This window comes from Martes martes, assembly GCF_963455335.1.
Source record: "Martes martes genome assembly, chromosome: 5".
Lineage (NCBI taxonomy): Eukaryota > Metazoa > Chordata > Mammalia > Carnivora > Mustelidae > Martes > Martes martes.
In genome coordinates, this window is record NC_137892.1 from 79,930,371 (window position 1) to 79,957,271 (window position 26,901).

General features: G+C 39.1%; 1 protein-coding gene across 2 annotated transcripts in view; it reads right to left on the reverse strand.

Moving 5' to 3' along the window:
* The window catches only part of GPBP1 (GC-rich promoter binding protein 1), a 76,483-nt gene extending 49,953 nt beyond the window's left edge, over positions 1-26,530 (reverse strand). Inside the window, exons 1-2 of one of the 2 annotated variants that reach the window (XM_080803629.1) lie at positions 26,167-26,530; positions 23,946-24,901 (exon numbers count right to left, since the gene is read on the reverse strand). The gene's annotated coding sequence lies outside the window, so the exon portion shown is untranslated. The remainder of the gene's footprint in view (positions 1-23,945; positions 24,902-26,166) is intronic. The other variant, XM_080803628.1, reaches the window with a different exon arrangement.
* Between the last annotated feature and the right edge of the window lie 371 nt (positions 26,531-26,901).

The window sequence follows — 26,901 nt, forward strand, 5'->3', positions numbered from 1 at the left end:
TATCAGTAAGATTAATGATTAATTCACAATCCTATATTAATATTAAAATACTTATTCACATATACCATACAAAGGTAGTATTTATTTATGTATATATACCTCTCCCAACTCTGCACTGAGCGGGTATGAGCACAGTGACTCCAATAAATAAGCATACTTAACACAGAATCTTGGCTTTTTTTTTAAGATTTTATTTATTTTAGAGAGCAAATGCACGCACACAAACGGGGAGTTGGCAGGCAGAGGGAGAGAAGCAGGATCCCCGCTGAGAAGGGAGCCTGATGAGGGGCTCCATCCCAGGACCCTGAGGTCATGACCAGAGCTGAATGCAGACACTTAACTGACTTGAGCCAACAAGGAGCCCCTTGGATCTTGACTTCGAAAAACAGATTTCCACTAACCAAAATCAGGGCTTTGAAAAATGCAAATAAGCCTAGAATATTTTATCTTAGCTAAAAGCAAGGAAATGTCCAAATAATGATTATGAGGTATCAAAAGGGCATAAGAACCAGCTTGAATGAGTTGCCCACTGACCAAATCAGGCACAACCTAAACAGTAAAAATGAGAAAACACATGTTTAGGCCATTAACAAAATAGTGAAAGGAGGAACTCCAAAGAGCCTACCCCTTCACAATAACAGCAAAACTCAAGCACAATCTGTCAGAATTAGCTCTGTCAAAACTCTGAAACAAAGGCTTACAGCAATCAAGCACAACAAACCCAGAAAACAAAACTTTAAAATGGTAGGAAAGCTTTGTTAGCATTTTTACTTGCCCTTGAGCCCCATCTCTTCTGGGTACAGTGGAGGTCCCAAAAAGCCAGTGTGGGACCCGGGTCTCTGTTTCTGGAGTGAGCCCTGTAGAACTTATTCTCACAGAATTAGCTTGTCTGTATAAAACCTGTCTGGGGGCTACCTAAAGAACGGCAAGAGGTACTGTTTTACCTAATATGGAAGGAAAAGCTGCTATGCTAAGGGCATTTCCTTCAAAAAAAGTCTAAGTGCATGAACCTCCTCCACCTCCCTGGGACAAAGGTTTATAATTGAGTAAACAAGAGCACACCCAAAGCATGGAAAGAAAGGCCGAGAGACAATTTTCTTTGGGAAATTATGACACTGCAAAGAACTCCCTTCTAACAGGAGGCTTAGAAAACCACACATATGCCCAGAACAAGACACATGCTAAAAACAAACAAAAAAACCCTGAGAAGACCCTCTACTTTCACCTCAGATTGATCTTAAGAGTCAAAGAAAACAGGAAATGAAGACTAAGACGGTTATAAACACTGTGGCTAATCATTGAAGAAATGCCCTAACACAGACCTAATGGGCAAAGACAGAGAGAGTTACATTTTAACTTTCTATTTCTTCTTGGCTGCAGGAATGCATGGGCAACAAAACACTAGAGGAACATGGTAAAGGTAAAAGTGGGATCTTGTTTGAAGAGCTCTCAGAGCAGCAGTATCCCTGGACAACAGAAATAAAACTGCTATTGTACTGCATTGAAATTACTTTCTGTAACATTTATGAACCTTAAGTCTTATAAAAGGTTGCAACCTGTCTCAGCTGTGCTGTGAGCACTAAGAGTTGGTTCCTTGATTGACCCTTGTGTGAAAAGATCTGTCATCTTTAGACAACATACTGATCCTGATGATGGATTCATCATGGATTTTTGCATTAACTTTTAAATTTTACTAAAATATTACCTGAAAAACCCAACAAAAAACACTAAGCTTAGGGACTACAAGCTAAGGAACAGGGACTTCAAAGACTACCCAAGACAAAGAACACAGACTTTACAAAAATAGTTTCAAAAAGTCACTGAACAAACATGCAACTACAAACCCACAGGAAGCAAACCCTGAGGATAGGGGGAAAACATTCGGTTCCCACAGTCTCTAAATTACAATATTAAAAATGGTCAATTTTCTACAAAAAAATGACAAAGCATCCAAAGAAATATGAAAGTATGACCCACTAATGGGGGGGGGATTGAAATTACGAAAGTCTCTCTAATGAAACACAGACATCAACTGTCCTAAATACAAAGAGCTAAAGGAACAGGGAGCAATGTCTCAGAAAACAGAATATAAATAAAGATAGAAAGGAACCAAACAAATTCTTGCACCAAAAAGTATAATAAGTGAAATAAAAATTTCACGAGACAGCTGCAGTGGAAGACCCTAAGCCAACAGAAGGAAGAATCACATTAAGTGGAAGACAGGTCAATTAAAGTTATCAGCCTGGGGCAGGAAGGGAAAAAAAACTAGAGTCAAACCTCAATTTTGACCACATACTTTCTAGTTGGATTCTTCTTTCCAGCTTGTCTCTTGGCTCAGTTGAAAGACCCTGAGGGCAAAGCATACCCAGAAGGGAACAGCAACTACCCTCTCAGGCAATAAGGACTACTCTGAGCTAGCAAGACACCTCTGTCAGTGAACGACTCCCAGATAGTAATCAATTTGACCTTCACTGCCTACCTGCACATACCCACTCATCTTTGCCACACATTTTTCTTATATAAACCTGGAAATAATTTTGGCTTTTTGGAGACAGTCTTTGAGTCACTAGTCCACAGTCTTCCTGGTGTTGGCCTCACTGAAATAAATTCCTTCGTTTCATCACTATTCATATCTGCCTTTGGATTCTGTCAGCAGCAACTAGGTGAACCTACTCTGTTTGGGACCCCCAAAAACAGATGTTCTTGCACCTCTGCACCCCAGCTACAAAAAGACCTGTGGGACATCATCAAGCATACCAACATACACATAGTGAAAGTCTATAACATATACATACTACCTAATAAATTCCAACATCCGGGGCACCTGGGTGGCTCAGTGGGTTAAAGCCTCTGCCTTCAGCTCAGGTCATGATCCCAGGGTTCTGGGATCGAGCCCCGCATCTGGCTCTCTGCTCAGCGGGGGGCCTGCTTCCTCCTCTCTCTGTCTGCCACTCTGCCTACTGGTGATCTCTGTCTGTCAAATAAATAAATAAAATCTTTAAAAAATAAAATAAAATAAAATTCCAACATCCTTTTTTGCACAGAGAAGCCATTCTAAATTCATTTGCCACTGCAAGGGATCTCAAACATCCAAAACAATACTAAGGAAAATAAAGTTACAAGACTCACATTTCTGTGTTTCAAAACTTATTACAAAGCTACAAAAGAAAATCACAATGGCATAAGGACAGATACATAAACCAATGGGATGGAACTAAGAGTCCAGAAATAAAGTCATACACGTATGGTCAGTTAATTTTTTAACCAAAGCACTAAGATCATTTAGTGGGGGAAAGAATGGTCTTTTCAACAAATGGTGCTGAGACAAATGGATATTCAATGGACTCCCATTCAGAACATATATGAAAATAAACTTCAAAATGAATCAAAAACCTAACTATAAAAACTAAAACTACAAAGCTATCAGAAGAAAACATGGAGGCAAAGTTTCATGATCTTGGACTGGACAACAGATTTTTATATATGACACAATAAAAAAATTTTATTTATTTAATAGAAAAAAATGGCCTTCATATAAATATAAACTTCTGTGGCAAAGGATATTAACCAGAAACTGAAAAGACAGATAAATGAATGAATGAAAAGAACTCCGTAAAGTATTTGCATATCATATCTGATAAGGGTCTAGTACGAAGAATATATAAAGGACTCTTACAACTCAACAACAAAAACAAACATCCGAATTTTAAAATGGGCAAAGGAGTGACAGACATCTCCCGCACCCGCACCCCACCCCCGGCCACCACTAAAAAAGAACAAGGAAAAAGAACAGTATATAGCAAATACTGATGAAATTATGGGAGAAACTGGTACGCTTGTACATTGTTAGTGGGAAGGTAAACTGGTGCACACACACTTTGGAAAAGTTCAGTTAACTCCTTAAAAAGTTAAATACACACCATATGACCCAGCAATACCATAAATATACATACATGGATATATACCCAAAGGAAGTGAAAATGGGTATTCAAGTATTTGTACACCAGTGTTTAATACCAGATCTATTCACAATAACCAAGAGGAGGAAGTATACCAAATGTCCATCAATACATCAACAAATAAACAAAATGTGGTATAAATATATTCATTATAAAGGAATGGTAAAGGGTTAACCTCAAAAACATGCTAAGGGAAAGAAACCAGACCAAAGATCACGTATTACACAATTCCAATTATATGAAATATCCATGAGTAAATCCATAGAGATGAAAAGCAGACTGGTGTTTGCTAAGGATAGCAGGGAGAGAGGAATGGGGAGTTCTGCTAAATGGATACAGATTTTTCTTTTTGGGTGACAAAACGAACTGGAATTTAATAAAGGTGGCTTGACACCAGTGTGAATATACTAAATGCCACTGAACTGTATGTTTTAAAATGGTTCACTTCATGTAATATGACTTTCATTTCAATAAAAATAAGAGTGCTGTATTATAACCCCCAGAATCCAGATATAAAAGCATACATACACTGGAAAGTTAAAGGAAGAGGTGGTTATTTATATAATTTCTAAGTACTTCCTACACCCCCAAGATAAAAAGAAAACCACTTATTACAATTTTGCAGTGAAATAGCCAGGCAAATACCCTGGGAAATCCTTAATGAACAAATCAAAGTGAACATTATTAGCCACAGAACAAACTGAAATCATGTGCCAAATGACAGAACGCGATGAGCAAAGAGAGCACTGCTTTACTTCTGTAATATTCTAGCCAAAGATGCATAACCCAAAGCAGCACAGCCTGTCTGAACATGAGAAATGCCAACTAGAGAGACATTATACCATAATAACTGGCCCATAATCTTCATGCATCAGGTTATAAAGGGAAAGTCAGTTTTAAAAAATGATCAGTGTGTAACACATGCTCATCCTAAATCTTTTGTGAGTCACATTTTATCTTTTGAAAACTATATGACATTTTGTTCCACTGAATTTTGTTTTCGTTACTGTAATACCGTAATGAACCTCTATTAATATTTAGGAGACACAGGGGCGCCTGCGTGGCTGTCGTTAAGCATCTGCCTTCGGCTCAGGTCATGATCCCAGGGTCCTGGGATCAAGCCCCGCATCAAGCTCCTGCCCAGCGGGAAGCCTGCTCCTCCCTCTCCCACTCCCCCTGCTTGTGTTCCCTCTCTCGCTGTGTCTCTGTCAAATAAATAAATAAAAACCTTTAAAAAAGAGTATTTAGTAGACACATATTAACTGCTAAGGGATTTACAGACCTTCCTAATAAAAAGTAAAAGAAGCCCATCCCCTGTAGATTCTGATTCCACAGGTCTTAAACAGGACCTAAAATTGTTTTGTTTTGTTTTTTAAAAGATCTTATTTATTTATTTGATAGAGACACAGTGAGGGGGAAACACAAGCAGGGGGAGGGGAAGGGGGAGGGGGAGAAGGAGAAGCAGGCTTCCACTGGGCAGAGAGCCCAATGCCGGGCTCCATCCCAGGACCCTAGGATCATGACCTGAGCTGAAGGCAGACGCTTAATGACTGAGCTACTCAGGTGACCCAATCTGTTTTAAACCAGCATTTAAAGTGATGATCATCAGGAAAGGGTGGTAAATACTTCAATAAACATCAATAAAAAAAATCCTTGCCTAAGGAACATGGCCTCTAAAGGAAAAAAAAAATTTTTTTTTAAAGGAAAATATTCTGGGACGCCTGGGTGGCTCAGTTGGTTAAGCGGCTGCCTTCAGCTCAGGTCATGATCCCAGAGTCCTGGGATCGAGTCCCACATTGGGCTCCTTGCTCCGCAAGGAGCCTGCTTCTCCCTCTGCCTCTGCCTGCCACTCTGCCTGTGCTCGCGCGCTCTCTCTCTCTCCGACAAATAAATTCTTTAAAAAATAAAAATAAAGGAAAATATTCTATTGCTTAGCTAATTGTTTACAGTTTGGACCATGAAACAAGGTCCAGTATCTTCTGTTACCAATATACTTAAAATTATAGATTAGACAAATATAACACTGGGGTGCCTGGGTGGCTCATTCATTAAGCGTCTGCCTTCTACTCAGATCATGATCCTGGGGTCCTGGGATTGAGCCCCCAATTCGGCTCCCTCCCCAGCGGGAAGCCTGCTTCTCCCTCTCCCTCTGCTTGTGTCCCCTCTCTCACTGTGTCTCTCTCTGTCAAATAAATAAAGAAAATCTTTAAAATATACATACATGACGGGACGCCTGGGGGGCTCTGTTGGTTAAGCGGCTGCCTTCAGCTCAGGTCATGATCCCAGGGTCTGGGATCAAGTCCCACATCGGGCTCCTTGCTCAGCAGGAAGCCTGCTTCTCCCTCTGCCTCTGCCTGCCTCTCTGTCTGCCTATTCTCACTCTCTCTGACAAATAAATAAATAAAATCCTTAAAAAATAAAATAAAATATACATACATGTAACACTAATAAATTTTGCAAGAAATCAAGAATATTACAAATTTCCATCCTTTAAGAAGTTTCATCTTCATGTTTAACCTGGAATTTTCTTAGACCATTTTCCTCCTCAGTTTACCCTTTTTAAAAAAATATTTATTTATGGGGCACGTGGGTAGTTCAGTCATTAAGCGTCTGCCTTCAGCTCAGGTCATGATCAAGCCCCACATCCTGCTCCCTGCTCAGGAGGAAGCCTGCTTCTCCCTCTACCACTCCCCCTGCTTGTGCTCCCTCTCTAGCTATCTCTCCCTCTCTGTGTTTGTCAAATAAATAAATAGAATCTTTAAAAAATATGTATTTGAGAGATAAACCATGAGAGCAAGTGCAAGAGCAAATGGGGGAGGGGCAGAGGGAGAGAATCACAAGCAGACTCCCAGCTGAGCGCAGAACCTGACAAGAGGCTCAATCCCAGGACCCTAAGATCATGACCTGAGCCAAAATCAAGAGTGGGATGCTTAAACAACTGAGTCACACAGGCGCCCCTCAGTTTACCTCTTAAAATTGTTCAAAGTCTGTCCATGCTTTGCTTACCAAAAAAAAAGAGAGAACTGTGATCGTTAAACTGTTACATATAAAAATTGCTATGTTCACCCTCCAAAAAGAATTTTCAAGAGAAAAAAGCATTACTGGAAAAAAGATGCTTCTAGTTCTCAAGTTTCTAGACTACTAAGGTAAAATGTAAAATACACAAGGTAACTCAAGACCTGTGAAACTTAAAATGAACAGACTTAATTTTCATATAAAATTCACTATGAAAAAATATAAACCCTACTCTATAAATTTTTACTCAATGAGCTTCTCTTTCCTCATAAGACTGAACTAGGTTAAGTCATTCCTGAAATTTTTTTTTTTAAAGATTTTATTTACTAATTTGACAGACAGATCACAAGCAGGCAGAGAGGCAGGCAGAGAGAGAGGAAGGGAAGCAGGCTCCCTGCTGAGCAGAGAGCCTGATGTGGGGCTCGATCCCAGGACCCTGAGATCATGATGTGAGCTGTTGGCAGAGGCTTTAACCCACTGAGCCACCCAGGCACCCCCCCCTGAAATTTTTTCTAGTTCAGCTTATGAGAGACCCTTTCTCTTATAAGGGTTGGTAACGGTACATTTTAATTAAGAATTATACTGCAAACAAATTGGGCTCAATTGGAATAAAACTGAATTCAAATAAATACATTTACTCAATAGCCAATGTAGTCAAAGCAAAGTGCTAAACAGTGAAGATTCTTAAAAGGCTCAAGAGGGCAGTCCCCCTAGGAACATTCTAAGGGAGTTAATAATTGTTAAAAAGAAAAGCAAAAAAGGTGCACTCTCAAATCCATTATCAGGAAAGTTGAGGGATAAGCAAATTATTTACCTGAAGTATTTACCAAGAGAAAAATACCAAAGTTACAAAGGTTCAAAAGAGGTAAACAGATACACTTAAAAAAAGAACAAAAGATATACTGGGAGAAGCTTAAACATGTTCTCTGAAAAGGGGGCAGATTCACCAGAGATAAGTAATTTATCCCTAAGCTACATAGCCAGTAATGCCAAGACCTGGACAGAAAGAACTCTAGATCCTTCTGCCTCAAAAGCCATGGTCTTCTGTTCACTATCAGTATCTCTCATGTGCTCCCACACAAATTACTGAACTCATTCTCCTGCTCTGCCCTGCTCCCACCTCCAAACCCCATCACCCCCCCAAATATATTTCAGAAAGTGACCAAAGTAACTTATCTTCAAGTTTCATTTTACTTTATAAACTTAAGAAGATTCTCCTTCCCATAAAGAAACATTTCTGATGTATTTGCTGAATGACAGAATTCATCAACAAACATTTATGGAGCAGTTACTCTTAAGCCAGCACTTTAATTCTGCTGCACAAGAATGTATACTATTATGAAGGAACAGAGGGAAGAAGAAACTGAAGAAAGTAGCACGATTAGCTCATTTTTCCTGGTACCAGAAGTGGCAATTACAGGTTTAACAAAAAAAAAAAAGAGCCGCAATTAATGGTAAGGATTATCCTCAAGCTACTAAAATGTGAAATGCAGCAGACTAAATTATGATAATATCAAATTAATTCCATAATTGGTTACAGTGTGCTGAAGCTCCACATTAGATTTATTTACAAAGAATAGGAGAAATCCTGAATTTGAGGACTGAAAGGAACAGAAAATCACTAACAAAAGTTAATTGTAAGAAAGAGAAGATGTGGGAAAAAATTTTATTATCACAGAAGGGGGAAGGAAGGCCTTTCTAAGTCAACACACAAAACAAATGATAAAAATATATTCATATCACAATTGTAAGCACAAACACAAAAAGCATTCTACATGACAAAATTCACAACCAAGGTCAAAGAAAACATGAGGGAAATGCTTATCACAAACAGCACAAACAAAGGATTGACTTCCTTCATACATCAAATGTTCCTACATATCAAGAGAACAAAAAACTTTAAAAAATCATATAAAGAGTTGACAGAAAAGGGTCTTACATATGAATATTTTCATTCTAATTCAAAAGAAAAAGGCAAAATGCCCAAGAAAAAAGTCTACCACATTAATGCTAAACTGTTAAGTTGGTATACCTCTATGGAGAGCAATTTAGCATAGCTCTCAAAATTACACTCAGAAATTCCACTTAGAAGAATGTACCCCAGGGAGGTCTAGGTGGCTCAGTCAGTTAAGGGCCTGCCTTTGGCTCAAGTCGTGATCCCAGGGTCCTGGAACAGAATCCCACATCCGGCTCCTCACTCAGAGAGAGCCTGCTTCTCCCTCTGCTTGTGCTGGCGCCTCTCTCTCCCTTTCTTTCTCTCTCACAAATAAGCAAATAAAATCTCTTAAAAACAAAAAAGAGAATGTACCCCACATTTACAAGGATACTAGCATTGTTTCGAACAGTAAAAAAAAAAAGAAAGAAAGAAAAGAAAGCACAGCAAAAGAGATCTGGTTAATTAGACAGTAAGCAACCAGTATAAAAAGAATAGGGAAGCTTTACATATATAAATATGGAATAACCTTCCAAAATATGTCCTTAAGTAAAAAAGCTATAGAGCAAGGTGGACCTCATGTTACTACTTATATTAAAAAGAATAAAATGTGCTTATATACATATAAGTTCTCTCCAGAAAAATACATAAACTTAAGAGTGATTTCTTCAGCTAAGAACTACAGCTGGGAAATAGGCATGAGGGGGTGACTATTTTCTAAAAACCCTTGTACTTTTTGTAATTTGCACTGGGTACATGTATTCAAAGTAATTTTAAATACTCTTTACTCTGACTCAACTTTATCATTTCTTGAATCCTCTAACATTACCAATCTTTTTCTGAAGTAAGACTAAAAGGCAGCATCCCAAAGGCAGAAACAAGCTTCAACAAATGAATTTAGAAAATGTGCCTAACACTATGAACTAGTCATTTCACAAACAGTTCAGAGACAGGATCCTTGATTTGAAATGAAAAATTTGGAAATTCAAGTACCTTAATTTTTTGATTATGAAGACAAAAGCCTAAAATATATACTGAATACATAAACATGCACACATAAACACACACATGCTATTAACTAGGCAATTTGTTTAGGGCTTTGGCATAATCTTCTCTTCAAAACACAAAACGAAACAGAACACCAGGTTTTTATACAGGGGCACCTGGGTGGTTCAGTTGGTTAAGTGTGTGACTTTGGCTCAGGTCATGATCTCTTAGGTCTCGGGATCAAGCCCTGCATCAGGCCCCCAACTCAGTGGGGGATTCTGCTTTCTCCCTCTCACTCTGCCCCTCCCACCCCTCATGCGCATGCACGCACGTGTGCTCTCTCTCAAATTTTTAAAAATCTTAAAAAAATAAATAAATAAAACGGTTTTTATATAGATGTGAAACACGTTTTAAAGTTCCCAATGTCAGAGTACTCATCAGTGTTAAGTGAAGCTCTTAACCACTAAACACATACACAATTACTGTAAACTAACGGAGAATCGTTAGGGTAGATATCTTACCTTACACAAAATTTTAGCCTTAATAACAGCTTTTTAGGTAATTCTCTAAATTCTGAGTCTAAGTTTTAGTTTCACATGTTAGGCACTGCCCTGACCTACAGCTATAACAAACCTTACACAAAATACAGATCTTAATCTCTCAAACACAGAAGAAACACATTCTCCCAAACACAGTTTGAGCTACCACTGCAATCATAACTTGCTTTCTACTAACCTAAGCCAACTCTGTTCCCAAAAGACTCTGCCCTCTCATCAAACTGTCCTTGAAGGTCCTAATTTAAAGGGCTAGGCTGAAAACGTTTTCACTCACATTTTCCCATTTCCACAATGTCCCTATAAGAACTCATTTTAATGGAAGAAACCAAAGAGTAATTCATGTGAAAAATCTGAAAACTACCAGTTGACTTAGAGGGAAAAACAAAGGCAACTAAGTTACATATGGAAAGTCCTTAAGACATCTCACTATGCATTTTTCAAGTAGTTTTCAACCTAGCTAGTAGTATTCCATGAAACAATTATTTCATCACTCACTGTAACAGCCTCAAGTTTAGCATCCTTGTAGAGCTTTAGTAAATAAGGCCCCTTGTAAGAATCCTTTAACATGCTCTTCTTAAAAAGAACCAAGTCAAGATCACACTGAGAAAATTTGTAATATCAAAAATAACTGAAACTCTGTGGGCACAAATCTCTTGTATATTTGAGGAGTAAAGATTATGTCTCCTCTTCAAAAAAAAATTAGTTAATATAAATGAATTCTCATGGCCTTTCTCATTTCTGAAAAAGAGGAGCCAAAAATCCTTTCGCTCACTTATTTCAAAGTTACTCCTTGAAACCTAAAGTGTGTTTCATCTTTTTAAACCTGAGAGGACAATTTCACTAGGTTTTAATCCCTCCAACTCAGCAGTTCAAACTAGGAAGCATTTTTATTTAAAAAATTTTTTTAGAGATTTTTTTATTTATTTGACAGACAGAGATCAGAAGTAGGCAGAGAGGCAGGCAGAGAGAGAGGGGAAAACAGGCTTCCTGCTGAGCAGAGAGCCAGATGCAGAATCCTGGGATCATGACCTGAGCCAAATGCAGGAGGCTTAACCCACTGAGCCACCCAGGCGCCCCTAAGATTTTTTTTTTTTTTTAAATAATTTCCGCATCCAACATGGGGCTCAATCTCACAACCCTAAGATCAACAGTCAACACTCCCTACTGACTGAGCCATCCAGGTACCCCTAGGGAAATTTTTTTTTTTCCAGATTTTATTTATGTATTTGACAAAGAGAGACACAGCGAAGAGAGGAAACACAAGCAGGGGAAGTGGGAGAGGGAGAAGCAGGCTTTCTGCTGAGCAGGCAGCCAGATATGGGGCTCCATCCCAGAACTCTGGGATCATGACCCCAGCAGAGCTGAAGGCAGATGTCTAATGACTAAGCCACCCAGGAGCCCCCCTAGGGAACACTTTTAAAGGCAAGGTCATAATGAATAAGCCCTTATCAGCCCCTTCAGGATGCTTACAGCAAATCCAAAACCAGTCTTTACAATCTAGCAACCAGACTAGAAGCTCATACAACAAATTATTTAAGTCTAGGCAGATAAAACAGCTTCTAAATAATGTGACAACGAATCAACTAGGCTATAAATAATCCCTTAACAAATTTCTCCTAGTCCCCAAACACTTAAACTGCAGTTCTATAATAAAAATACCAACTGCACATACTCAATTCTGGGGGAAAAATAAGTCAACCTAAATTATCTAAGATGTTAATTCTTTTACTCTGCAAGTAAGTGTGCTAAGGATATAACAAATGAATGAGACAAGGTCCCCTGCCCTCAGAAGACTATGTGATAAGAATGAGTGAAAGTAAGCCAGACAAGAGACTGTGCACTGAAAGAAATAGGATAATCCGTTAAGAGAAACCAAAGGGTATAGGAAGGAGGGCTGCCCACTTTACACAGAATGGTTAGAGAGTCACCTAGAATCTAACACATAAACTAAAACTAAGCCAACAAAGGAAAAGAATAAATAAGCATAAAGGCCCTAAGACAGGAAGGAAAATGGCCAGTGTGTTGAAGGAAGAGAAAGAGGGCCCTAAAAGGCAAATGGTCTAAGAAGAAATGGAGGGAACAAATAATTCTTACAGGGTAGAGTCTGCATGTTATTCTTAGGTCCAGTGGGAACACCCTGCTCTGTGAATAATAAACTACAGGGGTGCAAGAATGGCAGAGAAACAAAGTTATAAGGCTACAGCAACAGAGAAGATGGTGGCTTGAACAAGTACAATAGCAGTGGAATAAAAAAGGACTTATTTCAAATAGATTTGCTTAATGTTTAGACAGGAGGAAAAGTAGAAATCAAAGGTGGTTTCCAAGTTTTTCAGCTTGAACAGATGAACTGTGTTGCCATTTACTGAACAAGGAAAGAATGGAGACAGTATGGAGCTAAAAGACTCAAAAAGTGTAATTTGGGATATATTAAATTTGTAAAATAAGTGAAGAGGCCAAGAAGGCCGTTAAATTACAAGAGTAGAATATGGGAAAGAGATGTGGACTGCAGATTTAAATTTGAGATCATCTGCATATAATAAACTATGGTACCACTTCCCAGGTTACATAAATATTACCTCAGAAAAATGTAATGCATTCTGTTTTCATCAATTTTAAACCTATTATAAAATGCAATCTAAATATTTCTGATTTGGGATGCCTTGGTGGCTCAGTTGGTTAAGCATTTTATCTGCCTTTGGCTCAGGTTATGATTCCAGGGTCCTGGGATTAAGAGCCTCACGTCCTCACGTTGTCTGCTTCTGTCTTTCCCATCCCCCTTCATTCTCTCTCTCTCTCTCTCTAATAAATAAAATCTTTTTAAGAATAATAAATAAATAAAACTGATTTGTTTAGTTCTATCCTTTCAATTTACATTTACCTATGCTCTCACTCCAGTCTTATTCCTCCTGGCTGATCATAATGTCCCTCAACCACTACTATCTATGGGAGGCAGCGGTAACAATACTGCTAAATAAAGTCTGTATCATTTTACAATTTCAAAGCATTCAGCACTTGTTACTTAACTTGAGTCTACTGATAACTTTGTGAAGCAAGAAAGAACCAGTTTTATTAGGGCAGGAAATAAGAGTCTTATAAAGGCTGCCCTGGCCATCATCAAATAGCTACTATTTACTAGAAGGGATGAAACCACAACGCAAATTTAAAGACTCTTTTTACTCTGCATTCACAGAACAGAGCAAACCAAGTAGAGTTCAGGAATCTTACATTTTTGCCTCATTTGCTACTAAATGCTCAGCACAAATGAAACAGCAGACATACAGCAGGCATAACATCTACTGAGGCAATGAACATCTTCTCTAGCAGACTAACACTTAAGAAATCCCAGAACCTCTGGTAAATCGAAGTTTTAAAGGTCAATTAAGTTATTAGTCTGCATCCTCCTTTCTCACCTCCAACATAGAAATACTGTCATTTATTTCAAAGTATGTTCAAGCATAAATTAGATAATACCTAACACCTCAAGCCACACAGACTGCCCTATCAATTCAAGATGGCATTATTTTGCAACAGGTCTTACTTCACAAGCCCATAAAAACAATTTCTTTTAGTCCACATTTCCTATAAAAGATTTTTTAAAAAACAAAAGAGGTCATCAGGATTTTAAAATAAAGCAGAAAAAGTCAAATGCTAGCATCCATATTTATCAACTACAGACTTAAAATATATAGCAATGACAGTAAGTACCCCAATAGTTCCACACATACAGGCAACTGATTTTCAACAGACATTATTTTGAAGTGATTGAAGGAGTAACAAAGCTTTCTCAATAGTAACTGGGACAACTGGACATTGTCTACAATATTTAAAAAAAAAAAAAGAAAAGAAAAGAAAAAGAAAACCTCAAACCTTTGCTCACACCACACACCCAAAAAAACAAAAAAAAACATCATTCAAAACACATCACAGACCCAAAAGTATAAGCTAACCTACAAAATTTCTACTGGAAAGGAGGAGAAAATCCTGGGACCTTGGGTCAAGGAAAGATTTCTTAGGACACACCAACAAAAACAATTTTACTTCAAACTTTAAAATACCTATTCTTCAAAACACACTATTAAGAAAATGATGGCGGGGCGCCTGCGCGTCTCAGTCAGTTAAGCGGCTGCCTTCTGCTCAGGGCTTGATTCCAGAGTCTTCCCGTCATCAAGTCCAGGTTCTGGCTTCCTGCTCAGCAGGGGGTCTTGCTGCTCCCTCTCCCTCTGCCCTTCCCCCATGTTAGTGCATGCTCTCTCTTAAATAAAATCTTAAGACTTTATAAAGAAAATGATGGCAAAACACAGACTAAGAGAAATTATGTGCAAAACATGTATCTCATATACATGTATCCAAAATACATAAATAATTCTTAGAATTCAACAAGACAATCTCATCATTTTTAAATGGGCAAAAGATATGGACACCACCAAAACACATCATTAGGGAAATAAACTAAAACCACAATGCAGGGGCGCCTGGGTGGCTCAGTGGGTTAATGCCTCTGCCTTCGGCTCAGGTCATGATCCCAGGGTCCTGAGATCCAGCTCCGCATCGGGCTCTCTGCTCAGCAGGGAGCCTGCTCCCTGCCCCCCACCGCCTGCCTCTGTGCCTACTTGTGCTCTCTCGGTCAGATAAATAAATAAAATTAAAATATATATATATACCCACAATGCAAATTCAAACCATATACTCACTCCACAGATAAAATTGAAAAACATCAAATACTGGCAAGAATGCAGGACTATGTAACATATATTGCTGTGCAAATGCAAATGGTTTAGCACTCTGTTAACAGACACTGGCAAGTTTTTAGCAGTCAAATACACAAAATTCATACGATCCTGCAATCACGTTGTTGGGTAATTTTCCCAAGAGAAAGGAAAACCCTTCTCCTCACCAAATCCAATATGCAAATGTTCACACAAACTCTATTCACAATAGTCAAACACTGGAAACAATCCAAATGTCTAGCAACCAGAGAATGGATAAACATTTATTGTGTATCCACACAAGAGAATACCACTTAGCCATTAAAAATATGGATTATAATACATGCAATAACATGCATGAAAGAAGTCAGAAACAAATGTATACAGCGTCTGGTCCCTCTATATGAAATCCTGGAAAACAATTCGCAACACAAAAGACAAGAAAAACAAACGTGGTTTCTACAGAATAGGGGTGAGGGAAGAGGACAGTCTGTAAAGGACAACAGGGTTAACTTTCTGGGTGATGTAAACGTTCCACATTCTCAGGTGGTGGGATTACACAACTGGTGGGGTTTTTTGGGTTTTTTTTTTTTGTTGTTAAGATTTTATTTATTTATCTGACGGAGAGAAAGAGATCGTAAGTAGGCAGAGAGGCGGGTGGCGGGGTGGAAGCAGGCTCCCTGCCGAGCTGGGAACCCGATGCGGGGCTTGATCCCAGGACCCTGAGATCATGACCTGAGCTGAAGGCAGTGGCTTAACCCACTGAGCCACCCAGGCGCCCCACAACTGATGTTTTTAAAAAACCTTCAAACTGTACACTTAGAGAGTGAATTTACTGTATGTAAATTATACCTCAATATACCCAGTTTAAAAATGGGTTTGCATTCCATTAAAAAATGAATAGGCACACATTGTTTCATAGAAACCATCTACTAAAACGTTAATTTTTTTAAGACTTTATTTATTTATCTGACAGACAGAGATGACAGGTAAGCAGAGAGGCAGGCAGAGAGAAAGGGAGAGGGAAGCAGGCTCCCCACCGAGCAGAGAGCCTGATACCTTCAATTCGTGGTAGAGAAAAACTGATAATTTCTTTTGATCGTATCTACAAGTACCAAATACTGTCACTACATTATATGATAGCTTTAATGTTGGCTAACTGCCCATTCAACTGAAATGGCAGTTAGTATTAGAAAGATAAATGAAACATACTCTAACCAATATATTATTAATCCACCTGACAGACTTTTCTTCCTAAAAGGACAGAAATACTTATGAACACCAGTCACTTGTTTCTTTTAAGAAGGCCACATACAGAGTGTTTTGGAAATCTGTGAGAATGTTTTGGAAATATTAGTATTCTAGAACAGTCACATCTGTGTTACTACATGTTAAAATTCATTATTGTAACCATCGTATCTTTTTCACTTTAGAAACGTATTAATATGATCTTATGTGCATAAAATTTTATGTCAGGTTAATAAAGGGTACTTTTAAAAGTACTTGTTATAAAAGTTCTATGGATCTGATTGGATTCTGTATCACTGTCTACAGAACTATGCTGTCTAATATGGCAGCTAGTGGCCACATGCTATTGTTTAAATTTGCATTAAAATTTAACTTAAAATTCACTTCCTCATCTGCACTAGCCACACTTCAAATAAGGACATATGTCTAGCAATTACCATACTGAACAGTGAAAACATAGAATGCTTCCCTCATTTCACAAAGTTCAATTGGACAGTGCTATACCAGAGTAAGATCTACTTAGAACACTACAAAAATTAACTGTAAAAAAAGAATACAGATAAGCAAAATTCAAATCCCAACTCTGTCACTTACTGATGACCTTAGGTAAATTAATTAATCTCCAAGTTTCTTAAAATCACTAAATGGAAATAGCACTTATTTCACATGGCAACTGGGAAAAGCAATTCCTAATCTAAAATACTGTGAACACTGGTTATTAAATGATCCAAAAGGAAGATATTCCTGAATGGGAATAAACCCATGTTAACAATATATTATTTTTTTTAAAAAGTCACAACTGTATCTCACTAAGGAAAAGAAAAATTTAGTAGCTAGCTAAGAATAAAATAAATTACCTTCTCAGTCCTGAAACAGAGTATGCTTTCTCTACACTTTCCTCATAAAAATTTTAACTATGAGCCATCATAGTTGGAAGTCTAGGCTCTAGATATACAGAATATGTAGGTTCAGAAATACCGCTTACTGACTGTGTGACCTTGGTAACTTAAATCTCTGCGCTTTCATCTTCTCATTTGTAAAATAAGAACAATAAGACATTCCCACCCACACAAACTATCAGGATTAAAGTAGTTAATTCAGGGGCAACTGCAGGGCTCAGTGAGTTAAAGCCTCTGCCTTCAGCTCAGGTCATGATCCCAGGGTTCTGAGCTCCAGCCCCACATCGGGCTCTCTGCTCAGCAGGGAGCCTGCTTCCTCCCCCCACCCCACTTGTGCTCTCTCTTTGTTAAATAAAATCTTAAAAAAAAAAAAAAGTAGTTAATTCACTTATAGGGCTTAAACAGCCAGCAATGTGGTAAACGTTGATAAATAACAGTTATCAAAATCGAGTCATCGTGACAGGTGCTGATTTCCAGAATATATCAAGAACTCCTAAAACTCAAATTTATTAACGGTGAAAGACCTTATATACACCTTTCTTCAAAGAGAAAAGATGGCCAATAAACAAATAAGAAGACATCAATAATCATTAGAGAAACGCAAATCAAACCCTTCATAACACTTCATAACCACTAGGATGGCTACTACCAAAAACATCGAGAACAACAAATGTCAGAAAGAATATGGAGAAAATGGAACCCATGTGCACTGCTGGTAGGAATAAAAAATAGTGCAGCCTTGATAGAAAACAGTATGGTGGTTCCTCAAGGAATTAAAAATAGAATTACCATATGAACGAGCAATTCCACTTCTGGTATATACCCAAAAGAACTAAAACCAGGAATTTTTTAAAAAGGCAGGAATCCAAACAAGTATTTGTACACCCATGTTCACAGCAGCATTAGTCATCATCTCAGAAAGGTAGATATAACCAAAATGTCGGTTTACAGATAAATGGATAAACAAAATGTGATACATACACACAATGGATTATTCTTTTGTCTTAAAAAGGAAGGAAACTGATTCTACCACATACCACAATATGGATAAACCTCGAAGACACTATGCAAGCTGAAATAAACCATTTACAAAACAACTAATACTGCACAATTCCACTTATACTAAGTACCTACAACAGAAATTCATAAAAATACAAAGTAGAATAGTGATTGCAAGGGGCCAGGGATGCCGGAAATGTAAAGTTAATGGTTAATGGGTAAAGAGTTTCAATTTGGGAAGATGAAAAGTTCTGGAACTGAAAGGTAGTGATGAATGCACAATAATGTGATGTACTCACCACTTAAATATACACTCAAAAATGGCTAAAATGGTCAATTTTACACGTTTTTTTTCCGCCATGATAAGTTTCCCGCATTACAGTGATTGGAAGATTAGTATGAAATCGGAAACAACCCTTATCTCCAAAGCTCAGACTGTGACTATAAATGTACAAAGATTTAAATCTGAATTTATATAAATTTAGAATATGCTTTCTTCTCTAAAGTTGTAACAGCCCAACCTACTAACTGTAGAATGAAGACTGGCTAATTCTAATTATGCTGACAACTACTGTTTGGGAAAGATTTCCTACCGTGGTTTTTTGTGAACATGTCCACAAATTCTTTTGAGAAAAGACGAAACCTAACTACACTCCCTTGGTTTCGAGCTAGACTTAATGACTTGCTTGGAACAAAAAGAATGTGGCAGAAATGACTTCTGGAACAGGTCATAACAGATATACTGGCTTCTACCTATCTCGAGATCACTTGCTCTAGGAACTGCAGCTGCCACATTTTAAAGAAACTCAAGGAGGGGCGCCTGGCTGGCTCAGTGAATGCAACTCTTTATCTTGGGGTTTTGTGTTCGAGCCCCAAGCTGAGCGTACAGATTACCAAAACAAACAAACAAACAAACAAACCCAAGGTGTTGAAAGGAGATCCACTCTGTGGTAAGGAACTTTGTCCTCCAGACAGCCAGCATCAACTGCTTCCAGGCCAATGAGTAGTTCACTATCTTGGAAAAAGATCCTCCAGCTCCAATCAAGCCTTCAAATATCAGTAGCTCTGATAACCATATCAGAGACTTTACGGAAGACCTAGAGGAGCCAAAACCACTCCGGTAAACTGCTGCCAAATTTCTGACCAAACTTCTGACCCACAGATATCACGTGAGATAATAACTATTACTTTTTTCAAACTCACTCATTAAGAGAGTATTTATACTCATTGAAAAGCAAACTAATTTCTTTAACTAGTATGCATTTGTAAAGACAATTTTTCAGTTTAAGAATTTTTTAGGTAGGCTCCATATGGAGCCCAACACAGGGCCTTGAACTCAACACCCTGAGATCAAGGCCTGAGCCAATGGGGCACCTGGGTGGCTCAGTGGGTTAAAGCCTCTGCCTTCAGCTCAGGTCATGATCCCAGAGTCCTGGGATCAAGCCCCGCTTCGGGCTCTCTGCTCAGCAGGGAGCCTGCTTCCCCCTCTCTCTCTGCCTGCCTCTCTGCCTACCTGTGATCTCCCTCTCTCTCAAATAAATAAATAAAATCTTTTGGGGAAAAAAAAAAAAAGACCTGAGCCGAGGAGTGCCTGAGCGCCTCATTCAGTTAAGCATCACACTCTTCATTTTGGCTCAGGTTATCTCAGGAGAGCTTGAGCTGGAGCCCAGCAAGGAGCCTGCTTTAAAGTCTCTCGCGCGGAGTGCCTGGGTGGCTCAGTGGGTTAAAGCCTCTGCCTTCGGCTCAGGTCGTGATTCCAGGGTCCTGGGATCGAGCCCAACATCGGGCTCTCCGCTCAGCGGGGAAGCTGCTTTCCCCTCTCTCTGCCTGCCTCTCTGCCTACTTGTGATCTCTGTCAAATAAATTTTAAAAATCTTTAAAAATATATAACTAAATAAATAAAATAAAGTCTCTCTATCCCTTGGGAAACCTGAGTGGCTCAGCTGGTTAAACAATTGCCTTCAGCTCAGGTCAAGATCCTAGGGTCCTGGTATCTGGCATCGCGGCTGGCCCCCTACTCAGCAGTGAGCCTGCTTCTCCCTCTCCCTCTGCAACTCCATGCTGTGTGCTCTGGCACTCTCTCTCTCTCTGTCAAATAAATAAATAAAATCTTTAAAAAAAAAAAAAGTCTCTCTGCCCCCCTCGCCTCTTCTCGCTGTCTCACTCTCGCCTTTAAAAAAAAAAAAAAAATGAAGTGTGATCAAGAGTCAGACACTTACACAGACTGAGCCATCCAGGCGTCCCTCAGTTTAAGAAATTCTTAAAGTCTATTTGCAAGTTCTGCGTTTCAAAGGAAACATGACATATTTAACAATCTGAAAACTTGCTCTTGCTAAAAATAAGTACGGAAAAAACCTTTAAAAAAGGTTTCAAAAAATATAATCTGTAAACTGAATTAAAGGGCAGAAAATTAAACACCAAAACATGGTACTCACCAAGCTCTGAACAGAAAGATGACTCAAGAACAAGAAAATGAGTGGGATACCTTGTATAAAAAGATGCAAAAACTAGCAATTACTTGAAAGGATATAGAGCAAAAACCTGTAACTATTCTTGTGGGTGTGGCAGCTAACAAAAAAGGGGAAAAGCAAGCAGGTAAAACTGAAAAACATCCAACCACAAAAGGTTTATCAATAATTCTAGCATTTTGTTTCTCATGAGGCTCCTGTGCCTCCTGTGCAAAGTAATGGACCTGCTCCCCAGAAAAGTATATAAGCACCCCCAAAATTATGGATTTGGGAGAATTTTCAAGCCAGTCTCCCACACCCACCTATGCAGCCCAAGAAAACTGCCGTCAGGAAACCCTGACATATAAAACATTTAAAAAGGGGGAGAAGGGGACAGGGAATACATCTCTTTCCAACCCTCTCTCCCTAAATACGCCAAATCCACCACCCTAAGTAAGTGCTGCTCAAGAATTGAAACCCAAGAGCTATACTTTAGATAGATTTCTCTGGCCACGTGAGAGACTACACAGAAAAAAAGAGAATGGCACTAAAAGGCAAAGAGATGAGTTAGTTCGGTACTTTCCTGATCTAGGACCAAGCTAGGATAATAAATGAAACTGGAAGTGGAGAAGGACAGGGCATGAATGAAACAACTTCAGACTATAACAAATACTGAGCTGACATGTATATATCAGAATCTCAAAATACTGGAAATCAAAATAAAACATTACACATATACTACACTTCACAATTAACCAAAAGCCTTCATATAAATTATTTCCATCAGTTTTCTGGAAAAGCCAAGACCAAAGAGATTAGGTAAATACACAAGGTCACATAGGCCCCTTTCTAGATCTTCCAAACACTAAACCAAAAATCTCCCTTTTGACTCCCCGCCATTTCCCTTTTTCTACATTGCTACCCTTACCTGGATCTAAATTGTTATCTAAAAATTTTTATCAAAAATTAAACAGACAAAAGGTGGTTATGTCAAAGACAATCTGGCCTGGGTTTCAGCTGTATCCTCACTTGCTAACTTTACTCTCAGACTAAAAGTTCCCATACTTATTCCCTCTGTAACTCTCTAAATTTCGTTTTTCTTTCTTCTCCCACTCACTCCTGTTATTGCCTTACTATTTCTCCCTTCCTCCATTCTCAAATGTCAGGAACTTTAAGCACAAAAATCTATGGACTCATCTCAGAGAAAAAGTAAAAGCTAACAGGCATTCAGCTTCATACCTGTACAAAGAGGATTTACCTTAACTTCAAGTTCCACTAGTAATCAAATTAACCAAAAAGCAGCAGTATATAGAAGAAAAAACAAAAATATCAGAGATAATGCTCAAATAGGAGTTAACGAAGTACAATTCACAAGAAAGCAATATAGCACAGTGATTAAGAATGTGGAGCCCTCCAGTCAGAATTGGAGATTTGGTCAAGACTTCTACCTAACCTTGGTCCTAACCAAATTACTTTCTCCCAGACTCAATCTCCCAAAATCTTAACTCTCTCACCTGCACAATCATAACTAAAATAGCACTTTCTTCACAGAATTATTCTAAGAGCTAAAGTATACTATGTAAAGTTCACAGTAAAATATATGACACAATCATCTATAAATGTTAATTACCATGATTATGTTTAGACCTACAGTCTAGGCACAGGAGATTAAAAAAAAAAGGAGTAGGGTAGATAGGAGGAAAAAAAGGTGCAGGAGAGGTTGGGGAGAAGCAGCCTAGTAATTGTTCTAATTACTACTGCTACCTATTTTGATGCCAAGAATATAATAAAATATTTATCAAAACATTCAAACAAGTAAATCTGTCCATGAACAACTGCTGTAAGCAAAGTTCACTAATGTTAGACTATTCGAAGATTAAAGTTAATTCTTAAAAACCCTGTCTCTGGAATTATCTTGATCCTGATATCATGGCTTTGGGTAACATCAGTAGGAGTAATTTAAAGGAAAATAATCATAAATAATGTTCTTTCCTATGAAAAAAAGACCATTTATTTCCACTTTAACTTTTTTATCACATTTAAGAGGCATATCCCTAGACAAGTAACTTGAAGCCATTAAATTCAGAAATGCATATAATAGTCTCTCTGAAGCAAAAAGGTGGAAAACCGTCTCACCATTTTTTTTTTATATAAATCAAGGTGGACGCTTGATGAGAAGTACTACACACAGCTCTGACAGACAAAACACAAATAACCCAGTCTATTTTAACAGAGGGAATTACTTAATTCTAATCTCAATTTTAGATAGAAAATAGACATGAAATACCTACAATCTTCTGCTCTAAGTGAGATGAAAGGATTCAATAGCATAGAAAAAAAAGTTCTGTTTTGGAATAAAGAGAGCAACTGACAAGTTATAAAGCCATCTTTGTAAGATGTTCAAAATTATAATCTTTTATCCAATAAACATAATTAAATGAAATAAACTAATTTTAGCTACACTGATATATCACTAACAGTATCTAAAAAATAAATTTTACTGTTTTTTTTAGTAACAAACATTCCTATGCCTAGGAGTCACTGAAAAACTATATAACAACTAAGGGTAACTAAAAACACCACTATTCAATACTGAAAAATTTAAGTATTATTAAAACGTAATCCTTGTTTTTCAAAGGATCTAGTACAGCTATTACAGAAATACTTCCAACTTTTTAAAAGTTTTGTTTATAAATTTGATCAGCATAACCTTCCAAAAAAATATATCAAGTTATTTAAAAGAATTATGAATTATTATGAAAATCAGGCTTAAAAACCAAGTCATACATTATAATTTACTCTAAACTACCGAACTAAACAGCAACTCTAAACTCACTTTTTAGAAAGCAGCCTCAACTCACATTTAGAAAGTAAACTAGCTAGCAAGACACATGAAATATGTTTCTTTCTAACCTTTTTACCAATCTATGAATCCATAAAAATTAAGATGAATACTCACAAGGATTCTCACTTCATAAGCACAAAAACGTAAAAAAAGTACTGTGTGATCTGAAATATTCTTAAATTTTAACTCTTTCTGCATTTCAATTTACTTAATGGTAGTCTTCAGACTGTCCAGGAAATTGAAGCCAAACAGTATTATTCCAAGAAACTGAAAGGCTTCCAAACAGAATAAACTTGACTCTCATTACAGTTACAAATGAATGTATGATTTGCTCACCATATAATACTTACAAATTCCAACAGGACTGCACAGGAAGGTGTTGGGTTTTTCTCTGTAATCTTTATGTTTTCCAGTTTGTTTTTTTATTTTGAATCCTCTGAAATAATATCCAAGTTCTTTGAAGATACTTAACCTATGACTATTTGACATAGAGTTACTTCAAGTCAGCTACCCATACTTCTGTTTTAAAGTTTTCATATGGCTATCTCCAGAATTAGCCAAGTTCCTTGGATTTAAGATTTTAAAGTCTTCTTTATTATTCCATGTACTTGTCACTGTTGTACTTATCCACTCCAGATGAAATATCCAATTTATGAGCAAAAAAGCAAAAACAAAAAGAAAATTTCACATCTGAAGAGCATTCCTAAACATCAGCATATAGAGACACATAGCTATCTCAATACTACCATGCTGCTGGAAAACTGCAACATCTTAAATTTCCACGTAAATAAAAGATAAAACGGAAAAAACTCTGTATTCTTTCAATGTCTTCATTTAGAAAAGCTGTCCCATTGTGACATGAAAAGGGCTGAGGTCAAAAATTCCTAAAATTTTTAATAAAGGTAAAAATAAACTGCCAAGAAACTTCAATATTTAAACAGTAATTTGAAACTGCCGAAACTATTCAGTACACAAATCAAACATATCTTATAGTTTGGGCTGAAAAACTAAAGGAGAGGGATGGGGGTAGGGGGAAGAGGCAAAAATACCACCAGCTGAAATAATTTAACCAGTTATATAATCCGTTTGAACCAAAATACTGAAGAAACGCCTGGGTCTCTTTAAGCAGCTTGTAGAATTGTTCACTACTATAAATTCACTTCAGAGATGATTCTTGCCACTTTTAATAAACTTCTGGGGCAAAATTATCCAAAAACATTGTAATCCCAAAATGGCCACTTCAAATATCCGGGGCCTTTTACACAAAATCTAGAAGATGATCTTCATATATGAGTAATTCAATCACCTGTAAAAGTTATAAAAAAAAAAAAAGAAAAAAAAACTTAAATTACACACTGAATTTTAATTTTGAGCTAAAAATTAACCCCCGTCTTGAAGAGTCAACTTCTGGAGAGAAACTCACTTCTACGAAATTCTACTGGGGTCTGAAAAAAGGCTCAGCCCAAGCAAGCGCCCCAAAACCGCCTACTGGATGAAAAAGACTTCAGAATAAAAGAGGAAAAGGTGGGAGATAATGTTACGGAGAGCAAGGAGTGATTTCAATAGGGAAGGGGGTGCGCATATAATACAGAGGAATTACATAAACTTCCTACACTTTTCGCGTAAAAATTAAAAACTATGAAACTGCCCCACAACCTTAAAAAAGATTTTCTCTATTTTCAGTTCACTGGGCCCAAAGAAAAGAACAGGCCGGTTTGGTGCCATGGAGCATTAGTAAATACAACTTGGGGGAAAAAAGGGATATAAAGAGAAAGACGCTCTCTCCAAATTAGAAATGTCTAAATGAAAAGACATATTTTCCCCACGAAGAGTAGAAAGTAGGGAGGTGAGAAATGGGGCAAGAACATTCCTTAAACTTGCCTGAGGGTGAGACTTCCCGGCTTCTGTGGGATAAAGGTGTCGGTCCCCATTTCCTTGAATTAAGAAAACAGGTTTCTCCCAACACTGAGGGGATGGAAGGTACCAAACCGTTCTCGTAAATCCCATTTAGAGTGGTTCTTTCCAAAACCAGAATAGGTCCCTTCAGGCCCCACAAGACTCCGGGGTACATGGTAGCATTAGACTCAACACACAGCAAGGACCACGGACCCGGGAAAGGAAAGAGCGGGCGCGCTACTGAAGAAACAAGCGAAGGCCAGAACTCGGCCTCGACTCCCTCGGCCCTCTGAGAGGAGCAGTAGTGCCAAAGGAGGCGGGCGTGTGCGAAAGGCCGGAGGAAGGAAGACCCAGCACGGAAGGCGTCGGATCCGTTCTCAGCCTCCGCCAAACATCCCCCAGCCACCAAGCCTAAGCCATCCACCCCCTCCCCACAACCGCCACCCCCCACTCCACCGCGGCCGAGTAAATATCTAAAGGGGCCTCTCTCAGCTCCGTCCTTCCGTCTCTCTCCTTGCTCTCCGCCACCCACCCCCCCACACACACACCGCGTCCGCGGGCAGCCTCACACCTCGCGCCGCCAACGCCGCTCCCGACCCCTCAAACCCCAACGCCGACAGGGGCACCCCCCTTCTTCCCCCAGACTCCAGCGCGGAGCAGAAAGAACGGTGTTACCTTCTGCCACACCAGAGGTGCCCCTGGCCTGGGGGTGCCGCTGCGCTCGATTCCGGGAGGAGGTTTTCGGTACTTTGAATAATCCCCTTTTGCCGCTTTTCCCTCCCCCACAACCAGTCTCAGTCCCAAAATGGCGCCGACCCGATCCGCAATGTTCTGGGTCAAGTCTCGCGAGATCGTGGAAGGTGGCGAGGCGGGGAAGGAACTAGAGGGGTTGAAGAGAAGGGAGGGGAAAGGCGGGGCGAGGAGGAGGAGGAGGGAGAAAGGGTGTGGAAGAAGCGGTGCGAACGAACCTACTGGGCGGGGCAGCAGGAGGAGCGCCTCCACCAGAGAACCTTCTGGCCCAAGCAACCGCTCACGCCCCGGCCGAAAAAGCTCCGCCCTCTACGTCTGGCGGCTGGGGGGAGGGGGAATAGGGCGTGGCTACGTCTAGGGGAGGAGCGTCGAGGAAGCCCCGGAGGTAGGGGCGCGTGGGGGGCGGTGGCTCCGTGCAGTGACGTCAGGAGCAGCTGGAGTCGGGGATTACCCCCTGCTGCTGACGTGAGGACGGTGAACAATCGGGAACGTTCGGTGGAAGGGGGAATTCCCCGCCGCTCCCTGAGGAGCCCCTCCTCCTGCCCCTCCCCCGCCCGGGGCCGCCCAGGACCCTGGGATGGTGGGGCCTCTGGGAGCGTGAGAGAGAAAGGCTGAGCCCGGAGACAGCGGCGCGGGCCGGAGTAGCGTGCGCCGCGGCGT